This window comes from Chroicocephalus ridibundus, chromosome 1, assembly GCF_963924245.1.
Source record: "Chroicocephalus ridibundus chromosome 1, bChrRid1.1, whole genome shotgun sequence".
Taxonomy (NCBI): domain Eukaryota; kingdom Metazoa; phylum Chordata; class Aves; order Charadriiformes; family Laridae; genus Chroicocephalus; species Chroicocephalus ridibundus.
The window spans coordinates 28376809-28398948 of NC_086284.1; positions in this window are offsets into that span (position 1 = coordinate 28376809).

Genomic DNA, 22140 nt, shown 5'->3' on the forward strand with positions numbered 1-22140 from the left:
TGAGATGAATTTTAAGGAAGCAGTTAATGTCAAGCACATTTATTCTTCCTTTCTCTTGAAAAAGCAGTAGGGCTGACAGGTTGCTTTGTTTTTTACTTCAGTGTTATTGTGAGTTTATGGGTAAAAACTAGATCTGTAACACGGCTTCATTATAGATTTTTTCTTGTTATTTGTCTGTTCTTTGAAAGAACAGAGAAAATACCACTTTATTCCAAGTGCATGAATCATACCTGTATGATACCGTCTGATTGATGGTCCAGGGAACACTTTGTTATGCTAAAGTTCCACTACTGAAATCTTCTACCAGAACATCATGAGAGCATTGATTAGAGCATGCTGTAGTTTGATGAGTTGACTATTCCACTTAGATATTTCAGCTAAGTTTGTAAACTGCGTTTCATGGATTATTAAGCAAAACATTGGCTTTCTCTTCATTTAAAATTTTAAAATGTGGGTTTTTTTGAAAGTCTGAAGTCCCAGGTGCTGACTGGACGTTGGTTTGGTCTACCTCTGGGAGCAGAAGACTTTGTTCAAGCACTGAATACACTCACCAGTCCTGAGAACTTGTGGTGGGTTGTCCGTGGCCGACAACCAAACACTCACACAACTGCTTATTCATCCATCTTTCCTGCGGGATGCGGAGAAAACAGAAGGAAGGTGAGAGGAGCCATGGGTAGAGATAAAAGTCTAATAGGGAAAGAAAAAGCTGCTCATACAAGCAAAGCAAAGAAGGAATTTATTCACTATTTCCCATCAGAAGGCAGATGTCCAGTCACTTTGACAAAAGCAGGGCTTCATGTCTCATAACAGTTCTTTGGGAAGACAAAGGCCATAACCATTAATATCCCCCTTCTTCCTCTTTTGCTTGCACTTCTATTGCTGAACAGAACATCCTATGGTATGAAATATCCCTTTGGTCATTTCAGGTCTGCTGTACCGGCTGTGTCTCCTCCCAGTTTCTAGCCCACCCCCATCCCACTCACAGGGACAGAGTGGGAAAAAGAAAAGGCCTTGACGCTACGCTGGCACTGCTCAGCAATGGCCAAAACACTGGTGTGTTGACAGTTTTAACCAAAATCCAAACAAAAGCAGCATAGGGGCTCCTGTGAAGCAAATTAACTCCATCCCAGCCAGACTCAGTGGAGGGTTTCAACTTGTATAGTTGTTTCTTTTGCTCTCTGTCACTCAGTGTTTGAATTTGGACAAGTTGCTTCTCGGGGCCTCATTTTGTTTGGCTTAATGTAGGAGGAAAAATTCTCCTTCAAGACATAAGAGTCACTATCCAGAAAGTGCTTTCTGAGCCACAGATAGAAAGAGCGATAGAAGTGTCAAATACCATGGTATTATTTTTAACCTTTGAATTTCAATTCTGTCCTCTCTAGATGTGTCCAGGAATTTGGCTTAGATTTATGCACATTGAATTTTATGGTTTCATCAAATTTAGCCCTCCTTCACTAATCTTTTCATTTTACATATTCTGTGTACCTCAGGTTTGATGAAATCATAGAATCATAGAATTGTTAGGGTTGGAAGGGACCTTAAAGATCATCTAGTTCCAACCCCCCTGCCATGGGCAGGGACACCTCCCACTAGATCAGGTTGGTCAGAGCCCCATCCAGCCTGGCCTTAAAAACTTCCAGGGATGGGGCTTCCACGACTTCTCTGGGCAACCTGTTCCAGTGCCTCACCACCCTCATGGTGAAGAACTTCTTCCTAACGTCCAGTCTGAATCGACCCAATCATGCACTCAGCAGCCTTTGGAGATATTTTAAAAACAATTAAATATTTTATTTCCATTAATGTTTAGGACCAATGTTGTTTGATTTGTTCATGTTAGCAGGTTAAAGTAAAGCTCCGACTACACATTTTTAAAGTATGAGTTTGTATGAAAAATAATAGCTACGAAATTAAGCTTTGGAGTAACAGTGACCTACAAAAAAAACCCACAACAAAGGCAGATCAGACCTGCTCTAGGGATGAACAGTGCTTGTTTAAAGTTACCGACAGAGGTTCCAGAGATAAAAAGAGGAAGGGATTTCATGGCAACTCATTAGATACTGCCTACTATGTGTACAGAAAGGATGACAATGGCCTCAGGTACTATAAATTAGGCCAATGTAAAATTAAGTAAATGAACCAAGTTCAAAAAGGATGAGGGAGAGTAATAAAAACCATGCTGGATTCTAGTGGGGTGTGCTAATCAAAGACAAGAAAGCTGCATATAGATCCCAGGCAGTTTCCTTTTATTCAGATGACTGACAGCGCATTACCGGGGAAATACTTCTAGGAGTAAAGCAAGGCTGGAGCTGAAGTTAGAGTGACCTCAACTTGAACACTCAACCTCGTGTCTAACAGGCGAGTGCCTAGCCCCAGCGAGGGACTCGCTGATGGACTCCTCATCACCATCAGTGAAGGGTTCCCCCTGTTAGGAGGGTGCTGCACTGTTGAAATCACAGAGTGGAGGAGAGCGACCAAAGTCCTGCTCCCCTCAGACTGGGATCTCATAATTTTTTTCTTTAATGCACGTGAGCAAAATATAAAAAGCACAGTGTTTCATGAGTGAGCGCTGGCCCATAGGCTGCTTATGCCTCACACCTGACTGCTGGCCAGTCTTGCCCAACAGCAGGGTTGACCCTGGCTTCCCACCCCTCCGTACTCAAGGCTTTTGCACTGGTGGGCACCTTGCGGCACCATCCTGGCAGTCGGGCTGCTGTGCAGCGAAGCAGTGCCATGACTGACCCTGCAAGGGCTTGAGGCAGTGCAAGACCCAACAAGGACATTCAGGAGGACATTCCTGCACAGGGTTGTCCTTACATAAGTCTGGAGCGCTGCCCTGGAGGTCACTCGTTATCTGAGATTTACACCCACTGAACTAATCTGATTTAGTCCTCACCCCTCTCCACAGGTACTTTCTATCAAGATGACATAGCAGTAACAGTCAATAACATAGGCATAAAAGTCACTATAAAAAATGAAAAAGTTTAATAGGAGATTACCCAGTAGGTTTTTTGTGTTGTTATTTACTGTTTAAAGACCAAATGTAGAGTCTTTACACTAGCTAATAACCAGCTGACATCAAATGTAGATTCGACTTTTCACCTTTTTCTCTTTTATGTTATGCAGCAATGACTCAGGCTGCATCTGAAGGGCAGTTTTATAAAAACACATTTTTTGATCATTTCTAGTCCTGATCCTTTTTAAAGGGTATGGGTTTCAGTACATTGCTATTACCCACTAATTTCATGGTCCATGGCTGAACATAAGGCTGTAATTCAATTGTGGGCTTTTTTCTGATATTATAAACAGCATGATTTACATTCTCAGTGTTCACTGAGGACTGCGTATTGTTATTTATAATATAGGCAAGGGATTTTGCAGACACCTAGTCATTAAGTTATTTAAAGTCTGTCATGCTGGAAAAGAAGACTTAATCCATAGAATGTAGAAAGGAAGGGATTACAGTGCTGGAGATCTCAAAAGGAAGAGATTACAGAGGGAAAAAAAATGAGCACAGCGTGTTCACTTCCTGAGGAATGATCACTTGTAGGCAAGTAATAAACAGCGTGCAGCATGCCTGCGTGTACAATCAATTTTTAACCAAAAAATATGTAGCTAATCAAACACTAGCAAGTCATTGCATTATAAGATATTTATAACAGAATAGCATTTCCACATAATAATACAGGGGAATTAATTGACAAAGTAATGAGGATCTCTTATATCTACTTATGCTTGTTCTGGCAGATATCTATTTCATGTTTTGTTCAGATGAACAAGAAAGTACAGTCATAATTGCAGTAGGAAAAGCTTTTGAAAGATGTGAAATCAATAGGTGTCCTGAAATTGGTACCAGAAGAGAAATATTTTGCAGAGTGATGTAATTTACAATTCACTGGGAACCACGCGTTGTCATAGCACTTGATCTTCCAAGAAGCTGAACATTGTGCCTCTCCTCCAGCAGACCACTCATACGTGGATGACAGATAAAGTCCCTTGGACAGCCCTGGCACTACTCATGTTCTTACATTTGAACATGTCCTTAAATGCTTCAGGTTTTGAACCAGGATACAGAGCACCTTGCAACAATGAACATTTAATAAAGACTGATTAACAGTTATCATGGTTTAACCCCAGCCAGCAACTAGGACCACACAGCCACTCACTTACTTCTGCCCCTCCCCACAGAAGGGTAGGGAGAAGAGGGAGAAAAGGAGGGGAAAAAGAAAAAAAGCCTCATGGGTTGAGATAAAGACAGGTTAATAGAACAATAACAGAAAAGGAAAATAAGAATAATAACAACAATAATGGTAAAAGAATATACACAATAAAATGATACAAAACAAGTTGCTCTGACCACCTGATGATCGATTGCCCAGCCCGTCCTGAGCAGTGATCTCAGATTCCTGCCCGTGGCCAACCCCCATTTATATACTGACCATGACATCTATGATATGGAATATTCCTTTGGCCAACTTGTTCTGTCTATGCTCCCTCTCAGCTTCTATAGGAAGCTGAAAAAAAGTACTTGACTAATGTAAACATCACCTGGCAACAACTAAAACAGTATGTGTTATCAACATTCCTTTCATACCAAATCTGAAACACGGCAGCCACTAGTAGGGAATTAACTTCATCCCAGCTGAAGCCAGGACAACAGTCCAGAACCAAGTTCTGCAGTCCTCAAGGCCAAAAAAAGTTCTCCTCATTCCCAGTCTGTGACTTATGCTGCTTAAGGCACATGGGTTGCATATTTAAATCATCGTTTTCTCAGTCTTTACACAGGCAAAACATCCTTTGGTCCTATCTATTGAAGCAGACATAGTAATTCTACAGATCAGATTCCAGGCTCTTAATAATAGCTTAATCCTCTTCCCTTACTTGTTAACCATTTTCTGCATCTCGAGCCTTTAGGTTGATGATGTATTTCAGCGACAACGGAGCGGTTTTGCTGCCGGTGCCAGAAGTAACAGTATCCACGTGCTTTGGATGAGAAAGGGACAACACGAGGAACCTGAGGTACTCAGGCATGGGTCTTATATCTCTATCTTATCTGTAGCTTCTATCTCAGAGTGAAGGCAAGAATAAGTCAGAAAAGTTGTGACAGGGCTGGTAGATTTATTATCCGTCTATCATGCGGTCTGTTGACCAGTGGAAAGCTGGGATTCAGGAGAGTGGGAGTCTGCTCCCACCAACGAGGGGCAGCCCCTCTGCCCTCTTCCAGCAGGAGAGGTAAGGCTCTTCCACACCCTCTCTCATAAGGGAAGTTCAGGTGCACAAAATTCTTCTTCAGGTGGCTGAAAATGGATAGAGATATTAAGATGTTCCCTCTGCTATGGAGTGTCCTCACTGCAGCACTAAGGGACATTAATTTTATTAATGCCTGTCCACTGACTTCATGAAAACTAAGGCTTGTTCAGCTAAATTAGTATCTTTTTATAATAGGGAAGACTGGTCAATAGAGGAAACAGCATTGATCTAACATGAGCAGAGAAGAAAATATTTGACTTGATGTTATACATTTTGATTAAGAAAATAGAACAACAGAAAAATTTCACATGATAAATGGATTAAACACTAGTGAATTTATAGATCTCAAAAGATAACTGTAGATGAAGAATCTTTGAGTGTGTGTGCTCCTCGGGATCCCTCCAGGGAACAGGGATTCATTCTGAGGTGTGTAATACTTTTCTTAATGACCTGGAAGGAAACATAATGTCATTGCAGATAAGATTTGCAGGTCACAGTGTTAAGGATCATAGAATCATAGAAACTTCATGGTTGGAAAGGACCTTTGAGATCATCGAGTCCAACCATACACATGCAAAAAAGCAAGTGAGCCAGCAATGTGCCCTCGTGGCCAAGAAGGCCAATAGCATCCTGGGATGTATCACGAAGAGTGTGGCCAGCAGGTCGAGGGAGGTCATCCTCCCCCTCTACTCTGCCTTGGTGAGGCTGCACCTGGAGTACTGTATCCAGTTCTGGGCTCCCTGGTTCAAGAAGGACAGGGAACTGCTGGAGACGGTGCAGCAAAGGGCTACGAAGATGATTATGGGACTGGAACCCCTCTCTCATGGAGAAAGGTTGTGGGATTTGGGTCTCGTCAGTCTGGAAAAAAGACATCTGAGGAGGGACTTTATCAACACTTATAGATACCTAAAGGGTGGGTGTCAGGAGGATGGGGCGAGGCTCTTTTCAGTGGTGCCCAGCGACAGGACAAGAGGTAACGGGCACAAACTTGAGCATAGGAAGTTCCACCTAAACATGAGGAGGAACTTCTTTACTTTGAGGGTGGCGGAGCACTGGAACCGGCTGCCCAGAGAGGTGGTGGAGTCTCCGACTCTGGAGACATTGAAAACCCACCTGGACACGTTCCTGTGCAGCCTGCTCTAGATGACCCTGCTCTGGCAGGGGGGTTGGACCAGATGATCTCCAGAGGTCGCTTACAACCCTACGATTCTATGATTTTATGATATAAGCCAGAATGCTGTTGGCTGCCTTGGCCACCTGGGCACACTGCTGGCTCATGTTAAGCTGGCCGTCCACCAGCACCCCCAGGTCCTTTTCTGCTGGGCAGCTTTCCAGCCACTCTTCCCCAATCTGGTAGTGTTGCTCAGGGTTGTTGTGACCGAAATGCAGGACCCGGCACTTGGCCTTATTAAACCTCATACAGTTGGCCTTGGCCCATCCATCCATCCTGTCCAGGTCCCTCTGTAGAGCCTTCCTACCCTCAAGCAGATCAACACTCCCACCTAGTTTGGTGTCGTCTGCAAACTTACTGAGGGTGCACTCAATCCCCTCATCCAGATCATCGATAAAGATATTAAACAAAACTGGCCCCAAAACTGAGCCCTGAGGGACACCAATGGTGACCGGTTGCCAGTCACCATGTACTGGATACTGGATACGTCACCATGATGTACTGGATACTTTGCACTATTCATTTTTTGTCTCCTGACTACCTTGCTCATTCACAATGCTACGCGTGCAACAAAGCCATAAGGATTAAAGGTATAAGAATAATTACATTTTCCATTTGACTGCCAAATCAAAACATTGCAGATATCCCCTCACCAAAATAACACGAAAACCCAAAGTAATAAATTTAGAGCAGGTGTAATCATAAGTAAAAACTACAGGTAAATGGAAATATCTTTATGGCAAAATAAGAGGAAGATAAGCATGTTTAGAAATTAACCCAGTACTTACAATGCAGATAAAAAGGAAAGCAAATCTGAATTTATTTTTCTTCCTAACGGTGAGACCTTCTACACATAAGTCAAAAATCTGCTCCTTATGATAACTTTTCTGAAGCAATGAAAGGTAAGTACAGGAATGTTCGGCTAGAAAGTCATACTGGTATACCAGGATCAAAACTTTTGTTAGATTTCCTATGGACTGTGATGTTCCTCAGAAAACCATCCAGATAATTATGAATTTTAGAAGCTGTGCAGAGTTCCAGCTTAGCTGGAGCAGTCTAGCACAGCCATATATATGAGCCAAAACCTCACATACATAGCAAAGAGGTATAGAGAAAACTCAGAGGAATTCTGAAGTTTACAAATTTGCCCAAGCTACTTCTGTCACTGTTAAGCTAAATCAGAGACACCAGGGATGAAGGACTTCTTTAGGTATTGGAGGCTATGAGTAGCCCATTTTGGTGCAGGGCATCTCCCAAGGGGGCTGGTGCAGCCGCCGCACACCATCAGGCAGATGGAGAGGACATGGCATATGTGATGCATTGACCTCCTTCTGGAGGCATGGTCAGAATTGCCCTGAAACAGTCTTCAAGAAAAATGGACCTGCAGAACTGCGTTAGACAGAGTTGAGTGTGATAAAAGGCACCTACAGAGTCCTACACCTGACTCAGAAGGACTCACGCAGGAACACAGAGACTTTGCTCACGGGCCAGGTGATTTAAAGTGATCTAAACCGGGAATGTGTTGTCTGGGTCATGGACATTGAGAGCTATATCATCATTCTTCACATTGGGTGTACTCTAATATTTTATAATCAACATATATGCATGTACACTTAAAGTGAGATAAAATAACTGAAATCAGATGAAGCTGCTGAGAGTGGTATAAGCCAAATTTGTGCCGGTTACTGTGATTTGTGTCTTTGCTCTGCTTTCAAAACATGTTTCAAAACATGTCGTGTGATTAGGTACAACCCTATATGGGAAATTACTTAAATGCACATTTAGTTTCCATTGGTGTTAGCAGCTGTTAAGCTAGCATTTAAAACTTAATGCATGGTGAAGAGCTTTACTAAATATGAATTGCGAAATAGAGGCTTTAGTTACAGTAAAAACCTTGGAAAACCCAACTGTAAATTGGGATATAGGTGGACAAATCTCCATTGGGGGATAAATTCCTACCCTCTTCCTCACTTAAATAGCAAGTTATTCTATCCACTGGCTAATTCAAGTGAGTACGAAAGATTGGTCCAAATGACATAACATGTACTCCAGAGGAGGATTTTCCTGGAAATAATTTGGAAGACACAAAATCTTAAGGCCTAAAGCAAATTTTGAATATAAAAAGATAATAAACACGTTAGAAGGGATTTTAGATCTACAGCTGTCGTTCCTTAGCTGCATGAAAAATACAGAAAGCTTTTACATTTTTAACAAAACCCGATTGTTGAAAAATTTCTTCCAAGCAAAAAACCTCACTTCTGTTCCAATAAAACAAGACAGTTTGCATTGCCTGAATTCAAACTAAACTTAAACACATTTTTTGCCATTAAATAAAGGGTATATTTATTAAATGTGGGTGTTGGATAATCAGAATTGTAGAACGGGTACAAGCTGTGCTTTTTCATCCTAGACATTTACACCAACTGATTTCAGTTTTCCAGCAAGCGGAAAAAGAGTTCAGTCAAAAAAAAAAAATGTTTGGTGTAAAACTGGCACTTTAAAGCACTTTTTTAATTCAAGAATTTTTATATTTGTTATAGAGGAACAACACAAATGAGAACAGCAGAAATATCAATTTGAATAAGTTGTTAATGGCTGCTTTCCTTTTTTTTAAAAAAAAAACAAAACCCTTTTGTTATGTCATAATAATGATTACTTTCAAGGGATGTCATTTGACAGTCCCACACAGTGTAGGAGGGGTGAATGAAAGCTGCTGCTTCTGCCTTCAGGCTGAAGCATAGAGCAGACTTGCACAAAAAGCAAGAGCTGAGAGGATGCTATATCCCATTATTGCCTTATGATGCTCTGAGTTGTTCTTAGATTTGGGGTTTTTTTTTCAGGGTTTTTTAACAAAAGTAAGCCTCTATTGCCTTTTAACTTCAGTGAGTCATATTTTCTGCTTTTAACTATTTGCTTCATTTTGACTTGCATTTCAATAAACATGAGGCTTGAAGAATGGTTATGTTGTTCAGGCAAAGATAAAAAAAATCTCCTGTTAGCCTGGACTTCTGCTCCCCTGCAAACAGCATACGCAAAACCATGGACACTGTTATCACAGATAGTATTTAAATCTCAGTTACATACTTGAGGCCTTACCACCCCTGCCACTGACTTACAGCAATTTACACAGATGACTCTCTGATCCCTTGCTGGCAGGCTAATGGAGTCTACCAAATCCTGCACAGTGGTTCAGTTGCACTGAATTGCACCTGAAAATACAGTATGTGGATAGATTTAAGTGTCAGTGTCCAGTCTTTCAGCAACAGCTTGTGCACACATTTAATTTTCTGCACATAAGCAAAGCCATGGTTTATTTTGGAGCAAAACTAAGTGCCTTAACTTGTTCTCCTACCATTTATACTGATAGTATTTCTGTTAACTGATCCCCTCCATTACTTATTTATGCTCTTAAGACATTATCTGCTACTATTTTTAAAAGCTTTGGTTTACACTTACACAAAGCACGAGACCCATCCAGCTGCCACGAGAGTCGCTGTATCTGCATTACTGTTGCTATTGTAGGCGAGTACTGGGATTTTACCAGTTGGATTCGCACAGGTTGAGTGTCAGCACACCCAGCTGTGTTCACACTGCAGCTCTAACACCAGCTTTATACCAGCCCTGTCACATCCACCCTCCAGCTCATTTACTGTCTTCCCCACTGCCCATGTGAAGTACGTTGTCCTCTATCAGCAGTGCAGGACTCTGGTATTCCTATGGCCCTTTTTTCTAACCATGAAAGCAGTGGAAGCAAAGAGTAGAAATCACGGCAGGTGAAGGAGAAGGGTAAGTAGGGCACTAGAGTGAAAACTTTAGCCTCTTCTTCTTGCAGTTCAGCATTTTACGGATGGCAACAGTTCTCAGTCTTCTACCTGACCAGTAGTCTAGAAAACCCTCAACTTGGAGCTTTTCGATACTCCGAAGCATGGGATGCAATCCAGCTGGAGCACCATCTCTTTGCAGGGATGCTGGCAGGATGCATCCACCCTGCAACACCTCTAGGTTAGAAGCTCACTGTGATGGGACCGTATCAGGCTGGAAACATAGCATTAACTGCAATGGACTCAAAAACCTTGCTGTGCACAGGGCCACTGTCATGAGCTGTGAAGAGCTGATATTTTTTTCTACTTCACCAGTGTGATTCCTTCTGGCAATGGAGATTGCTGTCACAGGAAGATGCAGGGTGGAAGGAGGACACTGGATTGCCTGGTCAAGAAATGGATGGCAAGGTGCCATGGGAACAAAGTGAGAATCTTGGATGACCACTTTGGAAGAGCAAGGCTATCCATTTCCAGCACTGTCATGAAGATAACCCTACCCAGTACCATCTACACTCAGCACGGGATGCAATATGGCAGACGTCATTGCTGGCTGTAGACATAATGCTCTCCAAAAGGAGAAGGGAGTCCGCAGACAGGATGTGGAGCTTGTTGTGCCTGTGGGCTCACACAACTATTCAAATTAAAAAGGCTATCAGCCATCTTTAAAGTGAATCATGGTGTTCTAACAGAAACAAGCATTAGATTTATCAGACAAGTCTATGGTAGCCACATAGCCCAGAGTTTATATAAACAATATGGCCTACATGAAACAGGGAGCAGGTACACGCTTACCTGTGAGGTGATGCTCAAGGGACCTAAAATCATGTCAGCCATTCATTCCTGCTGTGTTTTCTATGTCTATGTTTTTCATCTGGCTGAATGGGAGCTGTTTGTGTTCCAACAGTAAAATCAGGAGCACCGCTCTCAATAGTGCCTACGTAGCTGAGGCCCACTGGGGCACTTAAATGCTTTCTACAAATCTATCAGGAAGTTAACCAGCATGCGTGTGACACCGGAGGTTGGAGGTCTAGTTCATGTTCCAAATCCCATCCATAGATACGCTACCAGAAGACTCCAGGGGCTAACACAACTAGGGGAGTTTATTGTGCCTAAGCTGTATGGATTTCTTGATTTCTTTCTGTGCAAATAACAGGCATGGCCTTCTTTTGTCCCCATTGTAGGGACTTCAAACCCACTCACCCATCTACTTAGTACCTGCTATAAGGTGCCTTTTTTTTTTTTTTTTTTTTTAATTTTCCTTACCTTCTTCTTAATTAGGATGTCCTCTATGCAGAGTGCAGCCCACCCTATCTTTCTGCTTCGAAAGCAACCCCAATCCAGAGCCACACAGTGGATATCAGCCACTTCAACATGTAGGTCAGCTGAGTTTTTCAGGCCTTTTTTGCAGGGTGGTATTCCTACGAACCTGCTCCATCCCTGCCAGGATCTCTGCAGAACACAGATAGTGGAGTCTGCTGGGAGAGACGGAATGCCTAAAGAGATGTGGTCTTCTGTGTCCCTGATAGTCCAGCCCCTGAACCTTTACCTCTGCTTTGGACAGCCAAACTTGTTAAAGTCTGGAGTTGCTACCCAGACTCACAACTGCTGCTTTGCCACACTGGTGTCCTGACTTTGATGACATTAGTGCGAAGTAGCAAACACAGGGAAAAAGTAGCTCTATTCAGATATGTTTAGACTGGCAGGTGCTATTTGTCATCAATGACTCTAATGAATTGGAGTCATTGAGAAACGCTGTTTGAAACAGATATGTATAAATCTATGGGTGGTAATCCCTACTATAATATAGAAGAACTAGTGAAATTTCAAATAAAGGAAACTTGGATGACCACACGACTGAAATGGGTGCCAAACAAAATAGACTAGGGTCATCCGAAGTGGAAAAGAGAAGACTGAGACAGGACATTAATATTAAAAATGTTAAAGGAAGATAACATTAAACTATAAATATAAAAAAATAGCCTTAAATATATAATTTTAAAATTATGCAGAGATGGTGAATAAGGAATGATTATTCACTGTTTCTCACAATAACAGAATGACTCAACACCAAATGAAACTGTCAGGTAACAGGTTGAAAACAAGACAGAGAAATTAAGCTCTTCAACTTTTCTACAATGGCTAATCTCCCTTTGTTGGTGCTTCAAAATTGAGTGAGAGATGATGCATAAGAAAAACAACCTTAAGAGCTACACATTGTTACAGGGATGGGCAACAGAAAATGATGTTAAGAAGAATGTTAAGAGGCATCTTTACTGTCTTATGTAAGCTGTAGCATGAAAATCAGATGAGGTACTTTTCACCATTATTTAATAGAAGGTACCTTCGTCTTCAGAGAATCAGTATTTTCTCTTCTGCGTGTGCTGCCAGCCTTATCAGCTAAGTCAGTATTCCCAAAGAACTACATGATTAAAGAATATTGATAATGACTGCAAAAGGAGCTGAAAAAGTCACCCTCTGGCATGGAAACAAGCTGTGCACTGGCAGCTGTAAAGGCATATGGAATAGAGAAGGAAGCCTTTTGTCCTGCTCCCAGCACTCCCAGCAAAGGCTGGACATCCCGTTCGGCTTGCTGAGTGCCCAGCTGACACAGGAGGGACGGACCCTCTGTCACAAAGGGCTCAAGCTTCACTGACAGGCAAAAGTTACCAAAAGTGGAGAGTGGGAGAGATTTAAGGCAAACAAAGTGATGTCATCTGATAAAGCTCCGGAGAATCATTTGTCAACAAAGTCCAGAGAACCTGAACCACTTTGAACTGGGACAGCGTAGGGTCTCTTTAAACACAGAGCAATATAACACAGTGAAACATCACATCCTTATTATTATTAATCTGGTGTTCATGTCAGCACAAATTGGTTATACCAAAATCATCAGAAAAATGCAATATAAAAATGATCTCAAAATACATTCTTATTACTCTTCAGTATGTCATAACAGAAAAGTAATTTCAGGGAGTACATAATAAGGAAATGATATCAAAGTATACAATAAAATAATCTCTTTTATACTTTGGGGACTGTAAATAACTCTCAAAATAAAACTGCCAACCTTCTAAATGTCAGTGAAAAAATCTATAATAGCTCAAGCTAAGTGAAATATTCCAATTGCATTACATGGCTAGAACTTTGTATCTTGCTGTCAGAAGTCCTTAATGGAGTAACAGCCTCATCAGCCACTTGTCAGACATGTACTATAACTTGTTAGAGGTATATATATTGCCTTATATATATCACCATGATTAGAATTGAGCAATGTGAAGCACAGTCACTATGGGAAATAATCCCCCTCCCTTCTGCTAACTACAGAGACGAGTCTTTGAGGGAGCCATGGGTAGTAAGTGATAAAGACAACAGAGGTTGTTCTAGATATCTTAAAGATGGAAGAAAAAGACTATACTCAGAAATGAGGAATAGGATATCAGTTTCAGTATCTGGAATGAAGGTAACTACAACATGACAATGTCAAAGTTTTTTGAGTTAAAAACAAGTGGAGACTGAAGGGGTAAATGCTAAAAATGATCATATGTACCAATAACTGTAAAGAAGCTGGGACTGAGAGCAGCCCTGAGGAGAAGGACCTGGGGGTGTTCGTTGATGAGAAGCTCAACGTGAGCCAGCACTGTGCACTCACAGCCCAGAAAGCCATCATATCCCAGGCTGCATCAAAAGAAGCGTGGAGAACAGGTCAGGAAGGTGATTTCTGCCCCTCTATTCCATTCTCATGAGACCCAATCTGGAGTACTGTGTCCAGCTCTGGGACCTCCAACATAAGAAGGACATGGACCTGTTGGAGCGAGTCCAGCGGAGAGCCATGAAGATGATCAGAGAGTTAAAGCACCTCTCCCATGAGGACAGGCTGAGAGAATTGGTGTTGTTCGGCCTGGAGAAGAGAAGGCTCCAGGGAGACCTTATAGCAGCCTTTCAGTACCTGAAGGGGGCCTACAGGTAAGATGGGGAGGGGCTCTTTATCAGGAAGTGTAGTGATAGGATGAGGGTAACAGTTTTAGATATAAGGAAGAAATTCTTTACTGTGAGGGTGGTGAGACACTGGCACAGGTTGCCCAGAGAAGTTGTGGATGCCCCATCCCTGGAAGTGTTCAAGGTCAGGCTGGATGGGGCTTTGAGCAGCCTGGTCTAGTGAGAGGTGTCCCTGCCCATGGCCCATTTGATGGTGATGATGATGATGAAAGCACACATTCAGTTAAAAGAGGAGATAGCAAGAAGGTGTTGTCAGCAGGAGAGAGAAGACCAAGCTTCTTCACTTAAGCTGGTTTTGATACATTTTTCCTCCTTCAGTGCCAGGTAGGATGAGTCTTGTTATTATATAGAGGTGAAGACAATGAAGGTAAAAGTGTACACTGTTTCATAATCAATACAGTTACTGACTTCAGTAGAATCAGATTTTACCCAAGGTCCTCAAAATACATGAGAAGATCTCAAATCAACGGCTATTTCTTGTTGTTTGGTTTTGTTTGGCTTGTTTTTTTTTTAAACCCAAGGTGCTGCACCTAAAATAATTATAAGTTTAATAGACAAAACACAGGCCAATTTTGTTTAAGTTGGATTGTAATGCATGGTATGGAAGCTCTTTTAGCATTATAAACTTTGCATGTTCTGTCTCTGCCCGAGGTAAAAACACAGAGTGGACCTTTTTTCCCTTGGATTACAGAGGTTTAAACTAGCTGAATATCACATCTTGCATATGCTGTCATGAAATATTTAATATGTTTCTTGCAGAACTTTGTTTATGGGAAACAAAATAAATACAGTATGAAATGGATCTTTTCACAGCAAGGCTATTTTTTTCACCTGTGATGGCTTCAAGATCATTTAAAGATCTTGAAAGAGAATTGAGGACTACTTTTTGCTGTGGGTTTTGTTCTTTAGGGTTTTTTTATGTATGGGAGTTTTTTAACCTATACCAAAAGAATTTTAGGAAACAAGTTGTCTGATCCTAACATCCTCATGACTACCCTCACATGATTCTGAAATAAAAGACTTGTATTGTGAGCAAGGGAGTGCTTGCTACTTCTAAAACTTCAGATCATTCTTCATTTCTCATGGAGAAGCACCAGGTTTTCACTAGCATAACATATAAGGTACTGGATGTAAGGCGTAAATACATTGGTTTTCCCAGTATTTTTAGTTTGAGCTTTGGTAATTATCCAGAGTTTTTTCACAACCCAGAGAAATTGAGGCTATGGTCTAAAAAAGTTAGAGACCTCATAAAATGCTTCAGAGACCTTCAAAATTCAGTTTGGAAATAGGCTAGCTAGTATTGGCTTTTTATTTTCATATGCTAGCTTTAAAGTGCCACTCTGATAATAAAAAAAATTTGCTTTAGTAAAAACTAATAATAGATTTCTATGTAGGATTTAATGTTAGTGACTATTCCTGCATCTTGAGACTACGGGTCCCTAATATTTTTGTTTTATCTTAAGTGAATTTTTAAAAAAATACATATCCACCTAGAAGCTGTCTTGAAGAAGCCTCAAATAATATTGCGGTATTGAAGCTGCCTGGACAAAGAGTAATGCAATTATCTTTTTACTATTAGTGCATAATTTCATTCCAATTCTTAATCTCAGCTTCTCTCGTTACAGAGGCTGAGGCCACTGGCAAATCCGTGGCAGACTTGCACTGGCATTCTTGGTGGGATTCGGTAAGAAGAGCTAAGCACCAAGACAGGCCAAAGTCCATGGAAATAAAAGGTATCTTTCCCATCTTCACAGGCCTTTGAAACAAGTCCCAGAGAATACATAGGATTTCTTTTTAATTAAAAAATTGGGATATCACACTGAGACTGCAAGGCTAGTACCTAAGTCAAAGCAAGCTGACATGACTTCATTGGTGCTGAAGCTGTTTCTATCAGAGATGCATCTCTGTATTCACACTTTACATAATGCATGATTTAATTGGAACAGATTTAAGTATTTTAATGTCTTATGTTGTTCAAAGGTTATCTCATTGTTCTTTTTTTGTCTCCTATTTATATATAAATATTTACTAATTTCTATATAAAGGATCCTATGTACAAAGTAAACAAAGAAAAATTTGGATAGGAAGTGAAGAATGTTTCCTGTAGGGATCTTTTCTTCTCCCAAGTGAAAAGAGAAGGACTTCAAATGGGGAAATAAAACCAGTCTGGGGCAGGCAAAAGGAGGCAAGACTGAAAAGAAAATTATATTTTGCTCTTGAAAAGAGACTCAGACAATAGCAAGGAAACAAGAAACGGTGACATGTCAGCATCACTGCCATGTCTCTCAATATTTTTAATTTTTGCAGTGCAAAACTGGGGATAATCCTAGGCATTCTTGGACTCTACTCAAGAAGTCAGTAAAGTGCAAGTCCATTAAAATTGCAAGATCTAAAACATCATGAATGTAATTCAAAATGTTCCAAGCCTGCTTCAAAACCATTTAAACACACTTAAGCAAATTATATTTCAAAACCGGTATTGGTGCTCCCTAGCAACACTATTAATTGCCTGTTATAAACTAAACTCACTGCAAAATCTTAATAAACCAAGCTGTTATTTAAGTACAAAAGAAATTTCAGCTAAAACTGAAGAAGGGCATGCCAGTCAATAACACAATAGAATTGTTTCATGGAAGTCACTAATACTGGGCAGCATATAAAGAAAAAAACCATATATGTGTATATATATATATATAAAGAAAAAACATATATATATATAATAATCACCTGTACATTCAGTAAATTAAAACTTGTGTTAATGTTGCAATGAATCAATTCACTTCCATTTCAAATGTACCTCAGACATCAGAATATCATTGATTTATTCTGGTACATTTGATTCCCTTTGAGACTGCTTGGATTCGGCTTTGAGCTAGCAACACAACTGTTTAAATTTGGGTCAAATCAACATTGTCCCCCACAGGCATCCTCCCCCCACTGTCCCCACAGCAGGGACAAGTAACTTTGCGAGCTGATGAAAGACCCATCAAAGATGCTGCTTCAGGATTCGATCAGGTGTCCATTTTATTTAGATAATGGAGAAGATCACAGTCAGTTTGATGTAGGAGGAATTTGCAGGGAAAGTGCTTAGAAATATAATAAAAGAAACAATTTCAAGATGTCTACTGAAGTGGAAAAAGTATTCACTTTGAAAAGGTTTATTTGTTATGATACTTATGTCTATACTAAAATATTGAGTTCTCTAAAGCCCAATAATACAACTGGATTTTAACACTCTCCTTGTAATCCTTGTTTTTACCCTAGTTTTTAATTGCAAAAGGATCTTCTTAGTTTTATCCCATTCCCCTTTTATCTTATTGACCAAAAAGCTTTTTTTGTAGCCCACTTTTTTGGGCTCCCCAATCTATTGTAGCACTCCCAGAGCTGTGGCCAGAGTCATCTTCAGTAGCAGCCTGGGAAAATGGCCAGGAACTCTACCAGGAGCGCTTGCATAACAGCATAAGGCACGCAGTCCTCAGGGTAAGAAAAGAGGCTTCTTCCTCAGCTTCTAAACCAGACACACATTTGTGGTCCCATTTCCAGGCTTCTGAGAAAACCTCCCCTTTTTTAATGTCACTTCTAGCTATATCCTTGGTTTCTTGTCCATTGATGCCAGATCAGCTTGCTGTGAGATCAACTCACAGTACAAACGTGATACCTAGGTGAGAGGACACAACTGCTTTTCCTTTGGATGAGCCAGAACACACTCTACACTGTGCAGCTGGCTCTGTGTCAGCTGCACGAAAACATACCTGATCCAGCAGAACATGACGGGATGAAGTTAACCCTTCAAAATTTTTACAGGAGTTTGAGTTGGCAGAGTGAACTTGTAGTAATTCAGTGCTGCATGTCAGATCTGGTATTTTAAACCCTGATATTGAATTTACATTTAAAAAACCCCACAGCATCAGTGACCCCAGGTACATAGCGCAGATGTGAAAGAATTCAGTTGGTTTAGACCTGCATAAAGCACAGGCTACCACCGAAGACATCCCAGATAAAGCTCATTCTAGAAAAGAAGAGGGTTGTTTTGTACACATGTACCTTGAGGGTCTTTTCTTTGCTATTGTGCGATGCACATTTATACTGTGTAGAAGTCCATAAAAGTCCCTGTACCGTAACCACATATATCTGAGACTATCCATTTTTAGGGAGGTCCACATGAGGTTCAGGTGTGACATTAAGCATGACATTAAGGACCTCTGTGATGCACTAGCAAGTAATAAGGACACTATGAAGGGTGAGGAAAAGAAGCTATGCAAAAAAAACCCAAAACCTCAGCAAGTTTGCCAATGACACCAAGCTGTGTGGGGTGGCTGACACGCTGGAGGGAAGGGATGCCATCCAGAGGGACCTTGAACAGGCTGGAGAGGTGGGCCCATGCCAACCTCATGAAGTTCAACAAGACCAAGTGCAAGGTCCTCCATCTGGGTCGGGGCAATCCCAAGCACCGATACAGGCTGGGCAGTGACTGGCTTGAGAGCAGCCCTGAAGAAAAGGACTTGGAGGTGCTGGTGGATGAGCGGCTCAACGTGAGCCATCAGTGCACACTAGCAGCCCAGAAAGACAATCGTATCCTGGGCTGCATCAGGAGAAGCATGGCCAGCATGTCGAGGGAGGTGATTCTCCCCCTCTACTCCACTCTCGTGAGACCCCACCTGGAGTACTGCATCCAATTCTGGAGCCCCTACTACAAGAAAAATATGGACGTGCTGGAACGTGTACAGAGAAGGGCCACGAGGATGATGAGAGGGCTGGAGCACCTCTCCTATGAGGACAGACTGAGAGAGTTGGGGTTGTTCAGCCTGGAGAAGAGAAGGCTCCAGGGAGACCTTATAGTGGCCTCCCAGTATCTTAAGGGGGCCTACAAGAAAGCTGGTGAGGGACTTTTTAGGATGTCAGGTAATGATAGGACTAGAGGGAATGGATTAAAACTAGAGATGGGACCATTCAGACTGGGCGTTAGGAAGAAGTTCTTCACCATGAAGGTGGTGAGACACTGGAACACGTTGCCCAGAGAGGTGGTGGAAGCCCCATCCCTGGAAGTTTTTAAGGCCAGGCTGGATGGGGCTTTGAGCAACCTGGTCTAGTGGGAGGTGTCCCTGCCCATGGCAGGAGGGTTGGAACTAGATGATCTTTAAGGTCCCTTCCAACCCTAACAATTCTATGATTCTATGATTTAATATTGTGAATTTAGAAAAAATAGATGTAGGTGGTTTTATAAATATTAATGAATTATTATTGGCTAGAACACACACGTGCATTCATTGTAACAGAAGGAGCTTGGAGAACAGGACACAGTCATCCCAAGAGGAGGACTCAGGGGTATTTCTGCCTTCTGTGGCCAGGAATAGAGATACACAGACTACCAGGCTGTGTTAATGGAAGTGCAGGGATGGGTACATTCCTTTTTGTGTCCTATGGAACATTTATTCCTGGTTATTGTGATTTAGAAATGATTGCAAAATTTGTATTAAAAGCATTCTGATTTGGGGCTGCTGAAATCTATGTATTTACTTGCAATGTTTATAGTGAGTTGGATTTAAAGTTAATTCAGAAAAAGACCTTGGTATTTCTACAGAAAAGAAATGTGGCAAAGGCTGAGGTTTCATCAGATATTTTCCTTCACATCCACGTTTTGACCTGTTTGACTATTCATTTAGAATTCCCAGGCCTTTTTATTATTTGTGTAATCCTCTATGGGAGCTGCTATCTACAGGTTTTGAATTTATTATCTTAGGCTGCACAAAAGGGCCATAAGATAACCTCCTCCCCTACCATTCTGTTACAGCTGATAGTGACTTTAAACATTCTAATAATGGAAAAGATCAGAGCTCGGCTGAGGCAGCTGCTAGCTTTTTAAGAGTATATACTAGTACTGCAACAACCTACAGCCGGGAATGGAAGAGGAAAAGAGAATAGGTGGTGGGGAGGGGAGGGGGGAGAAAGCAGGGGAGAAGGCAGGCAGAAAATCCTTTTAATATAGTGCTACACTTTGGAAAATCAACCAAAGACTAAAATGAAGAAAGGAAAATTCAAAGCCATTCTGAAATGTTAAGCTATTTCAAGCCAAACTGTGCCTTGGAAGGCATTCCAACACGGCTCACGCTGACAGTGACTAAGGCAGGACTAGCTGTAAGCTTCCCTGCAGCTACGTTTGTCCTGTATCGTATGCTTCAAGGTCAGCTGTGAGTGTCACAAAGTGCACGTGTCTCCTTCAAACAATGCACCCTGTTTTATAACTTACTGCACGCATTTTTTATTTATCTCTCTGCAAATGAGAGGGATGGTTACGGCAGAAGAAAATTGTTCAGCAGCAGTGAAGGTCAGGAGCTGAACAGATTTGTTTAACAAACCATCTCAGTACCATCTTTTTAATCCGCTGAGAGAGGAACAGAGCAGAAGTGCTGTTAAAATACAGTCTACTTCATTATTAATTTGCCTTTTTTCCTCCCTATTAACTCCTATACTATAATACCTTCCACCTCTAAGCAATGGCCCCAGGCAAAGCCAGGGTCTGGCCTTAAGTGAGAAACACGTACTTATCTTACAGGGGCTCTCCAACACGATGAGGCCATGGAGCCTCCAGCTGAAGGAAACAACTGCACATTCCCGACCACCTTCACTCCTGCTGCCCAAACAAACCCTACGGGGACATGCAGGATGTACCCCCAGTATTAAATCCATTTTCCTTTCCCAATTTGGCAACTACCAAGTTTGGGCAACCACCCACTGTGTTTACATAGAGGTGTGTAGGTAGATGGGTGCTCACCATCATCTCCCCAACTCTGGGGATGAGTGGCATGGCTTCAGCACAGCGCAGTCTCATCTGCAGATTTAGTGCAAGCGCAACCGGTTGTGCATTGCACAACACGTGCTGATACCTACCCTGGGCAAAATTTGTGTGTGACTGCTGGGATGTAACCAGGAGTAGACAAAAAACATTTGGGCAATAGAATTGTAGGTGTTAAATTTATTCTTCAATGCTCAGAGTAGACCTACGTGCATGGTAAACCACAAAGGATTGCACGTATACAATACATTCATACATACAACCTGAGAAATCAGTAAAATGCCTCAATTAAAGCACAGAGTAAAACTGACAAGAAAGTTGAAGGAGTGCTGTTACAAACAGCTAATAGTAAAATAACATACTGATTGGGTCTGTCTAGTTAAACTGCCAGTAGATGTGAACTAATATCTGAAGCTTTATACTAAAACTCTTAATTCTGCTGAGTGCTGTAATGGAGGCCTGTCAGAAAATAAGACAGCAGAAGTCCCTCAGTGTTTATGGGTTTTCTTGGTGCAGTTATTCAGTGAGGGGCTTGGTTTGCAGGTGCTAAGGGCTCCTGAGAAGGGGAAACTGAGCAGCCTCTGGGGGTAAGTTTTCTGCTCCGCTGATTTCTGGTGCTTTTCTGGTGAAGTCTTCCCAAGCAGCGTGGCCTTTCCTCACTGCAGCTGGCTGCTCTATCTACCTGCAAGCTCTGCCTCAAGCCTGAGGACACTTCCCCAAGTGACTTTTCTTAGCTTCCCTGGTTTTCAGACTCTTTCAATAGGCCAGCCTTTTGTGAAGAATCCCATGTACCATTAGAAAAAAAACCCGTAACGACATTTTCCTTAGCTGATTTCTGGGGAGCAGGAATCCTTGCTACAGCTAGGGCCACAGACCTTGGGAGGTGAAAAGGGAAGCTCTTGTCCTCAGGGCATCCATCAGGACACAGATAAATATTGGACCTCCTACCCTGCGCGTATGTTACATTCTCATCCATCTTTCCCTGTTTCTTTTTTACCCATCCTGAGGGAACTGGACCCCAATTCCTTGCAGCTCAGAAACAGGTAGGCACGTTAGGGGAAGCACCTGATTTCTCTCTTGCCACACTGAACTAGGTACTTATGTGATGTGTG